A 12,567-nucleotide genomic window follows, 5' to 3' on the forward strand; every position below is an offset into this window, starting at 1 on the left:
AGCACCTGGGCAGGGCTTGCTTGGGGAGGGAGAAGCTTCTCAGTTGGCTGGGGGAGGGGGACGTATGTTCCCTGCGCCTTTGGAGGGGAGGGGGGCCTCAGCATTGGAGGCATGGGAGTTGGGGGGTGTACCCAGGATTTGAGGGGTAAACTCCAGGAGGCTGAAGATGGACCCCAGGAACTGACGGATGGACCCCAGGAGATTGGGGGTGGACCCCCAGGGCCTGAGGGTACATCCCTGGGTCTGGTGGGTGCATTCCCAGGATGAATGTGAATGGCAGGGGCTGCTGGGTGCACCCCTGGGGCCTGGGGGTGAACCGCCACTGATAGGGGAGGATGGACCCCTGGGGCTGGTGGGTGAACCCCATGAGCTGGTGGGTGGACTCCGGGGGCTGATGGGTGAACCCCAGGGGCTGGAGGATGGACCCCAGATGTGGGGTTGCACCACTGGGGCTGGGGGGCGGACCCCTGGAGCTGGTGGGGGCAGCTGAGGTGGTCCCAGGGGCCCTGAGGGTGCAGGCCCCGTGGGGGACATGGGTGGCAGAGGCAGACCTCCTGGAAGGGGCAGTGGCAAAGACTCAGACAGCAGCGGCCAAGGGGGCAGATCGTTCATCAGCGGGGGTGGAGGTCGCTTCACCCCAGGGGTCCAGTGGAGAGGCTGGGGCTTCTCCATCTTAAAGTGGAACTGGAGGAAGAACTGCTTGGTCTCCCGGTTCCAGTGTGTCCAGAATGTGCCTTCCACCTTGTTGATCTCCCTGCTCGGCACCTTGAAGGTGATGGTCTCGTAGGGCTCGGCGGCCATCAGCAAGTCATGCCAGCGCCGGTCCAGGGGCTTGATCCTCTGTTCATATGCAGACATGAAGCGGTGGCACAGCATGATGCCACCTCCTTAGCCTCCTTGGCTGCTCGCCAGGCCAGGTTGGTCTGGTGCTTCTTCCCCTGGGTATGTGCCAGATAGCTCCCCTTCTTGTTGAGAAGCATCAGGCAGAGCTTGCATTCTTAGGGGCCCAGGTAGTTTTTCATTAAGTATGGGTCCTTATTGATGTCGATGGTTTCCAGGGCCAGCTGCCAGAGGTGTTCCCTGCGGTCATGATTCCTCTCAGAGGAGGAGGCCATGCCCCTGCTCCTGGTCCTGCCCCCAGTGCGATGCTGGAAGTCCATGGTGACAGCCTTGGGCTTTAGCAGACTGGGAGACACCAGAGCCTGAGGCCGCGCTATGGCCTCCTCGATCACTGCCACGACTTTGTTTGGTGCACCTGTAGTAATTTGTTATAGCAGACTGGACTAAGCCTGTCCTCAATACCTTTCACCAAATCTGTTATCTCCTTGGCCCCAGGGAGGCATCTAACCTTAGTTCTCAAAATTCAAGAGGTTAACAGTCAGCAAGCTTGTATATTATGAGCCTTTGCATGCTGGAGCTCAGTTGTCATTGCTTCTTCTCCCGTCCTCACCCTCTGTAGTCTCCTCTGCCAGAGGCTGGATCATTGAGAGTGAGACCATATTTCCCATTCAGCTTCTCCCACTTCCTGGGTATTCCTTGTTTTTCTCTGCATCCTGCTCTTGCCCTTAGAGCTGGTTGATCCATCACAGAACCACTGGATGGGCCTTTCAGAACCATGACACAGTTCTTAGGAAAATCTGTGTTCTAATTAAGATATAAAGAAGCACAAGCTCTAAGACCAGACACCCTGGCTTCGAAATCCATCTCCACTACTCACTAGTTGGTTGTCTTAGCCAATGTTTGTATAAGACTAATACCTTGTTAAACTCCTACCTTAAAGTTTTGGTATGAATTTTAAATGAGCCAATTCACATAAACTGCTTAGGACAGCATCTGGCCTATGGTAAGCACTCAAGTATTTGGATAATATCTCATTATTTATTCCTCTTAACAGCCCTATAAAGTGGAGATTAATGTCTCCATCTCACAGATGAGGAAAGCAAGGATGAGGAACAGAATGTGATTTGTCCAAAGTCACAAAAATGGTAAGGAGGATAACTGAGACTTAAATCCTGGCTCATTTACCTCTGGTGATAGTACTTTTTCCAGAATGAACACTGTACAATGTTGTATTGGTTTTGGTGGATTTTGAGGGAAGGAAGAAAATAGAATTGACTTTACTTCATCATCTTTAACTACAAGTTCTTTTTTCTTTTTGTGCCCTTGATAAATACATCTTAAAGCTATGAATTTTCCTCTAAACACGGATTTGGCTCCCCATAGCAGTTGTGATGGTTGGCTATCATTGTCATTTATTTCTAAATAGTTTTCAATTTTTAATCAAAAATTTAAAATCAGTTTTTAAAAATTAGATTGGTTTTAATTTTCTCTTTAATGCAGCAGTTATTTAGGAGGTATGTTTAAATATTTTAAAGGGATAGTTTTTTTTGTCACTGTTGATGCTATGCTTTATTGGGAATTTTCAAATTTATTATCGTATAGACCAAAAACATGGATTCTCTGATTTCTATTTATAAATTATTAAGATCTTCTTCACAGTTTAACAGCAATTATTATTTTCTGCCAATGCTTCTTAACTGTTTGAAAAGAATGTGCATTTTCAACATGTTGCATACAAAGTAGAAGCTTGAAATTGTGTCATTTACATTGCAGAACCTGTACTTATTTCTTGTTTCCTTTATATGTCAATTTCTAAGAGGGGTGTGTTAAAAATCTACTGCTATGGTTACAGATTTGTTAATTGTTCAATCTATTTACTCATATATGTTTTGGACAATGTGGTTGGCTTCCCCAGAATTTGTTCCACCTCTTCTATATTACATCATTTCCAAGTGTTTGGGATATTATTGAGTCTTTTCACACCACAATGAGCTATCATAATCTTAGATAATTGAAGAATTTCTCCCCTTTATTCCAATTTATTTCAAAATTTTGTACATAAGCCAAATCTAAGTCAACCAGTCCCTCTCATCCCCTTGGCTGGCCACATTGATTAGTTCAGCCATGGTCATATGACCTAATTTTGTCCATGAAGATTTAGCCCAGGAATTGTTTTTTATTGATTGAAATGAGAGATATCTCTCAGACTACATGCTAATAGGGAAATGTTTGACTCCAGTTGCTTCATCAGCCATCCTCTGATCATGAGGAGAGACTGCAGAAGATGAAATTAATGCCCTGCCTGAAAGCAAGCATGAGAAAAATAAGGAAACCAGGTCTCTGGGAATGTCATTCAGCCACTGGATCAGACTCACCTGACAGCTGCTCTATCTTTGGACTTTTGTGGTCCATTGAATTCCCTTAATTATGTAAGCCAGCTTGAGTTGCATTTTTCTGTTACTTGCAACCAAAGCATCTTAACAAATAAATATATTTCAAGGTTCTAATATTAGGTGAAGAAAAATTCATGACTCACAATGTCTTAATGAATTATATTTTTTCATAAAATATTATTCTTTGTCCTAGTTAATTAACACTTTAGTCCTTAAATTTTATTTTTTTCTAAATACTACCATGGCCAAATCTACTTTCTTTTGTTGGTATTTGCATACCTATCTTTTTCTATGCTTTTCAATGTAAATTTGTCTTTTTCTTCTATATATATCTCTTAGGATAGGATATGGCCTAGTTAGTCACCTTTTATGTCTTAGAAGTTCTTGATTAATTGAAGACAGGTACAAGAAATCAGATGATAAAGCCAAGAACATATTGCAACAGAAGCAGATTCATGGTTGCCTTGGGCTGGCGGTGTTGGAGGGGTGAGAAAATAGGGAGGGGGAGAATGGGAAGTGATGGCAAGGGGTTATAGAGTTCATCATTTTGAGTAATATAAATGTTCTAAAATTGATTGTGGTGATTGATGCACCTTTCTGTGAATATGCTAAAAGCCATTGAGTTGTACACTTTCAATGAGTGAATTGTATGGTATGTGAATTGTATCTTGAAGCTGTGAAAAAAGAAGATATTGAATACATAAAACAAGAATAGGATGCTATGGAGAAGAAGCAATTACAAAGCCAGAAAATAACTCTTGTAAATTTGAAGTATTATTGTCAAAATGTGTGTGTGTATATGTGTGTGTGTGTGTGTGTGTGTGTGTGTATATACATATTTAAGCATCTTATGTTGCATTTTTCTGTTACTTGTAATATTAATAGTAATATTTAAAAAAATACATATACACATTTATTTGTATACACACGTGTGCATATATATCTATCTCTATATGTATAATAAAATTTCCCACAGTATGGGACAATTAGGTAAAAAGGTTTTAAAAAATGAGAGAAAATATAAGAAACCAAGAAAATCAATCCATGAGGTTGAAATGCCTAATAGACTCAAAAATAGAGGACAGAGAGAAAGGGGCATAAATAGTAAAATAATAATATAATAATAGAAGACAATTTCCCAGAACTGAAGCACCTGGGTCTTCAGTTTGAAGGGAAATCAAATGCCCAGCATAATGAATAAAAAAAGGCCCATGGGACATCAGCACAAAATTCCAGAATATCAAGAATAGTGGAAATATCCTACAAGCTTCCAAAATAGGTGGATGCAGGGAAGGGACATTTTGGCATCAGCTGCCTCATCAGGTACTCCGGCTGCCAGAAGAAAGTGAGGACTGCCTCCAAATTTCTGGCGGAAAGGAATTTTGAACCTATACATATAGGACAAGCCAATGTTTAAAGGCAAATAGATCTTTTCAGATCTGAAAGGACTCAAGGTTGACCTTGCACACATTTTGAGAAGTTATTTGGGGTTTCTCTCCACCAAAAAGGGGATACACCTTGAGGAAGGGCTCCAAGAAGAAAGTAAGTCCATCCCAGGAGGATAAGGAGTAGCAGTCCTTGGGTGACAGCCAAATAGCAGTTAGAGAGTGACCGATCCAAAGAGAAGGAGCGAATTGTCCAGGAACAAACCAGAGACTATAGAGCAGCCTCTCCTCCTTGGTGGGGGGAGTTTGCCCAGCAGAGCCTATCCTCAGCTTATTTCCAGGGTCTGCAAGGGTGACTTTCCAGCAGGCTGCCTTCCCAACACCCAGCCCCCAAGGGCAGATGGTGGAGAAATAACCCACAGACATGTAACTACCCAGATGGATGACCTTGATCAGGTCCAGGAACAGAAGAATGAAGGAAGAAGCAGAAGAAAGGAGGTGAGCAGGGGTATCAGTTAGCTGTTGCTGTGTAACAAAACACCCCAAGGCTCAGTAGGTTCAAATAACAACCATGTAGTACTGCTTATGAGTCTGTGGGCTGGCAGGATGCTTCTGATCATCTGAGCCGGACTCAGCAGGGCTCACTTGGGTGTCAGCTACACATCAGCATCTGGGATGGCTCCGCTGCTGCTGAGTGGTATCTTTCTGAGTGGCTAGCAGGCTAGCCCAGAGATCTGAAAGGAAGAGGAAGCATGCAATGGCTGTTATGGCCTAGCCTCAGAACCTGAATCCCCTTACTTCTGCCACATTCTGTGCACCGAAGTGAGTCACAGGCCAGCTCAGATCCAAGGGCTGAGAAATGCACTCCGCATCTTCTCAGGAGTTACTGCATAGTCACCGGGCTGAGGACACATATGCAAGGAGGGCTGCAAAACCATGGCCACTGTTGTAAACAACCTACCATGGGGACGGAAAATAAGGATTTTTTAAAGGTAGCAAAAAGTTACTTCTCTTACCACGTGGGATCTCTTTTCTTTTCTTTCCTTTATTTTTGTTCAAGACAGAGTCTCACTCTGTTGTCCAGCCTGGAGTGCAGTGATGCAATCACAGCTCGTTGGTGCCTCAAACTCCTGGGCTCAAGCAATCTTCCCACCTCAGCCTTCCAAGTAGCTAGAACTACAGGTACATGCTACTGCAACTGTCTGATTCTTTTTTTGTAGAGACAGGGTCTCACTATGTTGCCTAGACTGGTCTAGAACCCCTGGCCTTAAGCCATCCTTCTGTCTCAGCCTCCCAAAGCACTAGGATTATAAGCATGAGCCACTGCACCCAGCCAGATCTTTTTTTCCTCTGTGACCCGGGCAGAAATGGACCATTTTCCAGATGAGAAATCTAGACCTTCTGTGTGGTGCAGACATTGCCGTGTTCATTTCCCTATATTCCACATATAACGAAGTCTCTGGGTGGTCCCAGGCTGGAATTCAGTACATCGCTGGAGCAGAGCATTGGAGGGGAGACTCTCCCACTGTGGCACGTGGTGGCAGCCGAGGGCTCCAATTGAGGCTGTCAAGGGAAGGAAGAGCTAGCTCCCCACCCGCGCCCGCTTCTTTGCTGAAGTTGATCTTTCCAGAAACCAAGCATGGAGGTTCTGAGGGTAATGGAAGTGCCTGCTCAGGCGGAAACTTAGAATTATGCCAGCTACTCCCTCGTCTGCAAATGGAGACCTTAAGTCACCTTGGAACAGACTCGCCTTATTATCTCTGGAATCTCCTTAAATTGTATAAATGCAAGGCAGGCCGTCACTGCTTTTTTTTGAGAAAGGGTGCAGATTGACCCTCGCTTTCTCTGACTTGGAAATGTCTGTCCTTCCAAAGAATCCTTAATATATAACGTCAGGGAGAAGGGGGCGGCAAATTCACCCAACGGCCAAGAGCCTGCCAGAAAAAAGGGATTTGGGACTCTGTTCCCTTCTTTTATTGGAGCCAGAGGCTCTCAGAGAGGCCCCCGGCGGGAAGGGTGGCCAGGCCCCAGAGTGTACCTCTCTGCAAGAGAAGGACAGAGTCTGGCTGGGGGTGGCCTGAGCAGCCGTGCAGCCTCGGGTTCTTAAACAGGGTGTGGCAGAGGCTCAGGCCCTGTGAGCAGCCAGGCATTCAAAGAGCTGTCGGCTTAGAGCCTCCCGGAAACACCTGCCTCTGGGGTTCTTGAACAACTTGTGCGGCCGGGAAGCTTGTACGCCCAAGATGCAGGATGCCTGTCAATCGGAGCAAGCGGGAGGACGAAAGGAAACCATGTGGCAGGAGATGGGCCCCTCTGTGTGCGCAGCTGGACTCGGCCCTTTGCTCGGATCTTAGCACTCATGACAGCTGGCCTCACGAAGAGGTCCTCTGGTTGGCCTCTGCCTCTCCGATTCCCGCACCCCTTAGAGCTAAGGCCTCTGGCACTCCTCTCTACGACCCCACGGTCCTTTCTCTGCACCACCCCACGGTCCTTTCTCTGCACCGCCCCCACCCCATCCCTGGGCACAGGGCCTGGCATCAGTAGAGGATTCTTGCGCGAATTCGGTACACGCCGAAACATTCTACAGAACCCATTTCCACTTTCAGCTGCGTGGGCCCGGCAGGAACGCGCTCTTCCTCGCGGGCCAGGCAGGCAGCCCCTTGGGCTGGACGCAGGTACCTCCCCACAGGGCTTCTCAGAGCGCCAGATCGCAGCATGCACTTCTGAAGGCGGCCGCGAGGTGGCACTGCGGCTTCTTGGGAAACAGACAATGCGAGGTCTCCTTTCAGAGGATCTGGCCTGGGCTGCCCACTGACCCGCGCAGGCGACGGGGACGGGGCACGTGCCTCCCAGGCACTGTCAGTCGGCCACCCACAGGGACCCAGCACCTCCAGGGCCGGCCAGTCCTGCCCAGAGTGGTTCCCAGTGGAGCTGTGTTCCAGCTCGGTGCCTCCACCTCCAGGTCTTGATTTCCTCTTAAAATAAGGAGGATGACACAGATTACAAGGCAATGAATAAGAACACACTCTATGAACTATAAAGCCGGGCAGAAATGCCTGTTGTGGATGCAGGGATGAAGAGGGACAGGAGAACCCAACGCTGCTCTTAAGGAATGTCCTGGGGGCACGACTAAAACTCACCATGGGCCGAAGGCAGGGTGAGGCTTCGGAAGTGTGAGAGGCTCCGAAGGCATCCTCCTAAAAGGGAACCATAGAAACTAACAAAGCTAAGCGCTTTGCAGCTGGAACTCATTGACGCCTCACATCTGCCTCTGATTCTCTGTGGATTCTCTACCTTAATTATCCCTATTTTACAGAAACTGAGGCCCAGGGAAGCTGTGACCTGGGGGAGCCCTCATGTTAGTGAGTGGGCAGGAGGGATGCAGAACTGGAAGTGGGGAGAGGCACTGGAGGGAGATGGGATGGAGTGAGAGAGGGCAGGAAGGTGAGAAGGATGCCTGCAGGAGGGAAGAGGGGGCAGCATGGGGCCCTCGGCAGCCCACAGCTTCTTCCCTTCTCCCAGGAACTCCATCAAGGCCCCATAAAACTGGGGCCGGCACATTGACCTCTCAGATTTGGTTCCTATTCACTTGCAGAAACCACGTAACCTATAAGAATGCATTTTATTCCTCCACGGCAAAGGTATTGTCTGCTGGTAAAAGGTGCAGAGTAATAGTTATTGGAGGTGCAACCGGTTTCTGCAAGTTCTGATATCTGGAGACAGATCAGAAACTAGGAGTCACTGGGAGCTGAGTAACTTGATTATTCCACTTCATGTGGTTTCAATTATACATTTATTTATCTCACAGCATTATTTGTGCTTCTCATCCTTCAAACGTGATGTGTGGAGCAGCTGAGAATTTTCCGAGAGGAGATCTGAGTGTGCTTCTTCCTGCCTGTCTTCCTTCCTTTTTAATGAATACAATAATTAGTGGCTAAATAAAATTGGCCCACAGGATAGGTGCATACAACTGCTTCATGAATTGGCAGATGACAGTAACGGGCAGCAAGCCTGGAAAACACAGGCTCAGAGCACCTCTTTTGTCAAGTTATGACGAAGAACATCTATAGGCTCAGGAAAGAAAATTCAGCAGCCAGGGAGTGTGGATGAATTTCTTGGGTCTGGCAGACAAGGTGTTTATGTCACACACAGGACTGAAATTCTAAGCTGCAAAGATATCAAGGCTGGGCTTGGAGGAAGATCTGGAGTTTTCTTCATTTACAAAGTCTGTGAATCCTGGATTATCCCACACTTATCCAAGACACAGGGAAGCAAAAGACACAAGCCTTTTCTTATGAAAAGCAGAACAAGGAAGACTTGGGAGTCCAACAAGTGAGGTTCCAAGACCCAGCCTGCAGGAGTAGGGCTAGGGCTGGAAGTTGTTGCCCATCCCACCAAGACTTGTAGGCCAACCCAGTGCATCCACACTCAGTCTCTCAATGGCAACCACTGATCTTTTTTTCTGTCTCCATAGTTTCGCCTTTCCCAGAATGTCATAGAGTTGAAATCATCCAGTCATGCTCTGGGATAATTCTTCAGTTATAATCTTCAGATTGTCAATTTCATTTTCAGCTATATTCAGTCAATTTATCAGCACATCTATTGAGATTGTTTTTCCTAATTTGGCAATCAAGCGTTTAATACCTTTTTTAAAAAAACAATAGAGACAGTGGTTCGCTATGTTGCCATCTCTTCTGATACTCTTCCTCAGCCCCCTTGGGTCCCTGGTCCTCCAGGGACCACTTATGCTGCAGCATCACCACTTGCGTGGTGCTGTCTGCAGGTCACCCTCTCTCTCAGCAAACGCTGACCTTTCCTTTTGCATTCCAGGCTCTGACGTGCATAGCATGTGGATTTTAATTTCAGGAATCCATAGCTAAGTTTTTTTTTTGGAGGGGACACTGGCCAGACACAGATGCAAACAGGCACAAAATTGTGCCAGCCCCATGGTGGTTTGTGGGGGATTTGGGGACTTTGGGGGACCCAGTCTTCTAGCTCTATTTGCAATGCAAACACAAAGTTTCTACCTAAAGGGTATTGTTTAGTGGGGCTGACAGAGGTTACAGGAGGGAGGGTAAAAGTCCCCCAGCCGCCAAGTGGGGTGGTCCCTGTTCTGATGCAGGATTCTGATAGTGACCTTGAATACAGAGGAGGTGACTCTCTCCTTGCTCCTCACCTTGGTCATCCACACCAACAACTGCTCAAAGTGCATAGGGTATACAGAGGTCTTTCCTCAACAACTGCGCCATTTGGCCAAGTAGGCAACTAGAATGACCACTGAAAACTCAGAGGAAGAGTGCCAATTTATAGCTCTCATTATAGTGTAATGTTATTTCCTTAAAAGTTTGTGCACACATTTAATGAACTCATAAAACTTAAACTATCAGAGTCTTGTGGTGAGGAGGCAGGGTACAGTTCTTGTAACTTCACATTCTAGCAGCTCTGGGTTGAAGCCACCCCTGCAGGGCTGGGAGCTGGGGGCAGGTGTGTGAGTGACTCCCCCAGGGGGCTCTTCCCAGGCCAGGTGCCCAGACAGTTTCCCCATCTGGGCTCAGGACCTGGGCTAGCAGGGTGCCAAGCCTCCCCAAGGAGGAGACTCTTCTCCCTCCCCATGCCCATACCCCTTCCTGAGCCTCAGGCCCTGATTGCTATGGTCAGGCCGGCCACTAACCAGGCTGCCTCCACTCCAGCTCCACATCCCACACCCAAGGGCCCAGCCAGCAACGCTCCATGAGGCATGACCAGGCCATGCGGGGTCCTGGAGAAATCTTCATCTTCTGAGCCATGTGGACCTGGTTTCAAATCTTGACTCTGCCTCCTTCTTGCTGTGTGACCTCAGGCAAGTCACATGCCCTGTCTGAGCCTCAGTTTCCTCATGTGTAAGATGGAAATATCCAACGTGCCAGGTTCCTTGGAATGCTGTATATCATAATAATAACCATTGATACTTGAGTGTTTCTGAGGCTGGCCGGGTCCAGGCTCATTCTGCACGCTTGCAGTAAATCAATCACTGTGACAAATTTTGCAAAAGAGAAAAGAGTTATTTCCCTCAAGGGCGCCAAGTGAGGAGGTGGGAGAACAGCCCTCAAATCCTCCTGCTGGAAGATAAGGCTTAGGGGTATTTACAGGTTAGGGGATCGGGGTGCTCTAAGGCTTGGGGGAAAAGGTGATTGGCCGTGGGGAAATGAAGCAACACATTCATTCTGCACAAGTGCAGTCGGGGTTCATGATATTTCATAGGACATGTGTACAGAAAACAGCAGTGGTAGCATGACCTGAGGGTGTAGGTTTTGGCTCTCCGATGTCAAAAAGCCACCTCTCAGGCACTTGTGCAGGCCCAGTTGAAGGGTCAGTGGTCTCAACTGGTTCGAACTGGACAGGAGCTGCCCCAAGTTCCTGAAAAACAATGGAAGTGACTATGACCTTGGTGACCGATGAATGTTATCTATAAAGTAGCCAGTGAAGGTTAAGTTTCAGCATTCAGTGGTGAGGTCTTCGGCTACCACAGACTTTAGCTTCATGGAAAAATGAAAAAAAAAAAATAACAAAAAGTGAGTGAGTGGCCAAAAGCAAGCGGGCCAGGCAGCCCCGATCAAATTAACCCCTTGGTTTCATTTCCTCTTTGCCAGGTATTATTCTAAATCCATTACATGCATTAATTCATACAATCCCATGTCAATCCTATAAGCAGGTACCATTATTATCCCTATTTTACAGATGGTGAAACTGAGGAATGCAGAGATTAAAAAATATATATATTATATATACGTTACATATGTGTGTGTGTATGTATATATATATATGTATGTATGTATGTATCTCACAAGCTTTCCTTGATGCCCTCTCTGCTCTAAGCAGGACCAATGGTTTGTCCGGCCTCAGCCCCTTCCGTTTCCAGCCCCTGTGAGTTCTGACAGTGCTCTGGGCTGCTCCAGAGCTCAGGCTGTGAGCTTTTGCCTGGCTGTGGTTGCCCACGCCTGGACTGGCTCTGAGCATGCTGCAGAGCCCCAGGGCTCCAAGCAGACAGCTCCTGGGAGCAGGCACAAGCCTTTGTTTGAGACAAATCAGGAAGCCCAGCCTCCACCTGAGTCTGGGCTGCCTTTCAGATCACAGCTCTGCGTGCAGGTGTGTGTGTGTGCAGGTGTCTGTGTGTGTGTGCAGGTGTCTGGGTGTGTGTGTGCGTGTGTGTAGGAAGACTAGTGAGAGGAAATGGGATGCAGGCTGAACAAGCTCTGCTCTGAGCAACCTCAGCCCCCCTCGCTGAGAGTTCTGTGGCCCATTTGGCTTTGCTGCGCCAAATGTTCTCTTTTTACCCTGCTATCCTTGGCCATCCATGTCCTCTGCCTCTCCCACTCCAGCCAGCTCCGCTCAGGAGAGCTGTGATAAGGGACGACCTTCCTGTGGCATAGCCCCAGGGGAAGCTGCTGGGGCTGTTTGGCCGGCTGAGCAGACATCCGCTTGGCTGAATGGTTAAAACCAGGGCTAAAGCTGAAGCTTAAAACTCTGAAAAGCAAAAAAAAAAAAAAAAAGGAAATTGGGGCCAAGGAGGCTGATCCTGACTTTCTGCTTGAGCCACTTACGCTTTTTAGCTGATTCATTCCATCTGGAGGCTTTGTTCACACGAGGAATTTCCTGGATGGAGGGAGAGCAGGTGGGAACAGAGCATGGGGACTGGGAACAATGGACCAAGTAGCTTCGTTGTCTGGACTCACTCTCTCCCTTTCTGCAATTCACACTCTCACACACACACACACACACACATGCTTTATTCACATTGATGCACTGCACACACATACGCCCTGACACAGATGCAGCACACACACTGCACACGCAGCAACCCTGTCACAGCCTGGTCCTGTCAGGAAACAGATGGCTGCTCAAATGGGGTACTTGGAGGGGCTTGGATAAAGGTGTGGGCAGGGCTGGTTTTGTGAGGCAGTGCGTCCAGCCCA

At 47.6% G+C, this 12,567-nt stretch overlaps 1 pseudogene; it reads right to left on the reverse strand.

Moving 5' to 3' along the window:
• Positions 1 to 39: 39 nt before the first annotated feature.
• On the reverse strand, positions 40 to 1,160 carry LOC100972470 (splicing factor 3A subunit 2-like; annotated as a pseudogene).
• Positions 1,161 to 12,567: the final 11,407 nt, after the last annotated feature.

This window comes from Pan paniscus, chromosome 2 (genome assembly GCF_029289425.2).
Source record: "Pan paniscus chromosome 2, NHGRI_mPanPan1-v2.0_pri, whole genome shotgun sequence".
In the NCBI taxonomy this organism is placed as follows: domain Eukaryota; kingdom Metazoa; phylum Chordata; class Mammalia; order Primates; family Hominidae; genus Pan; species Pan paniscus.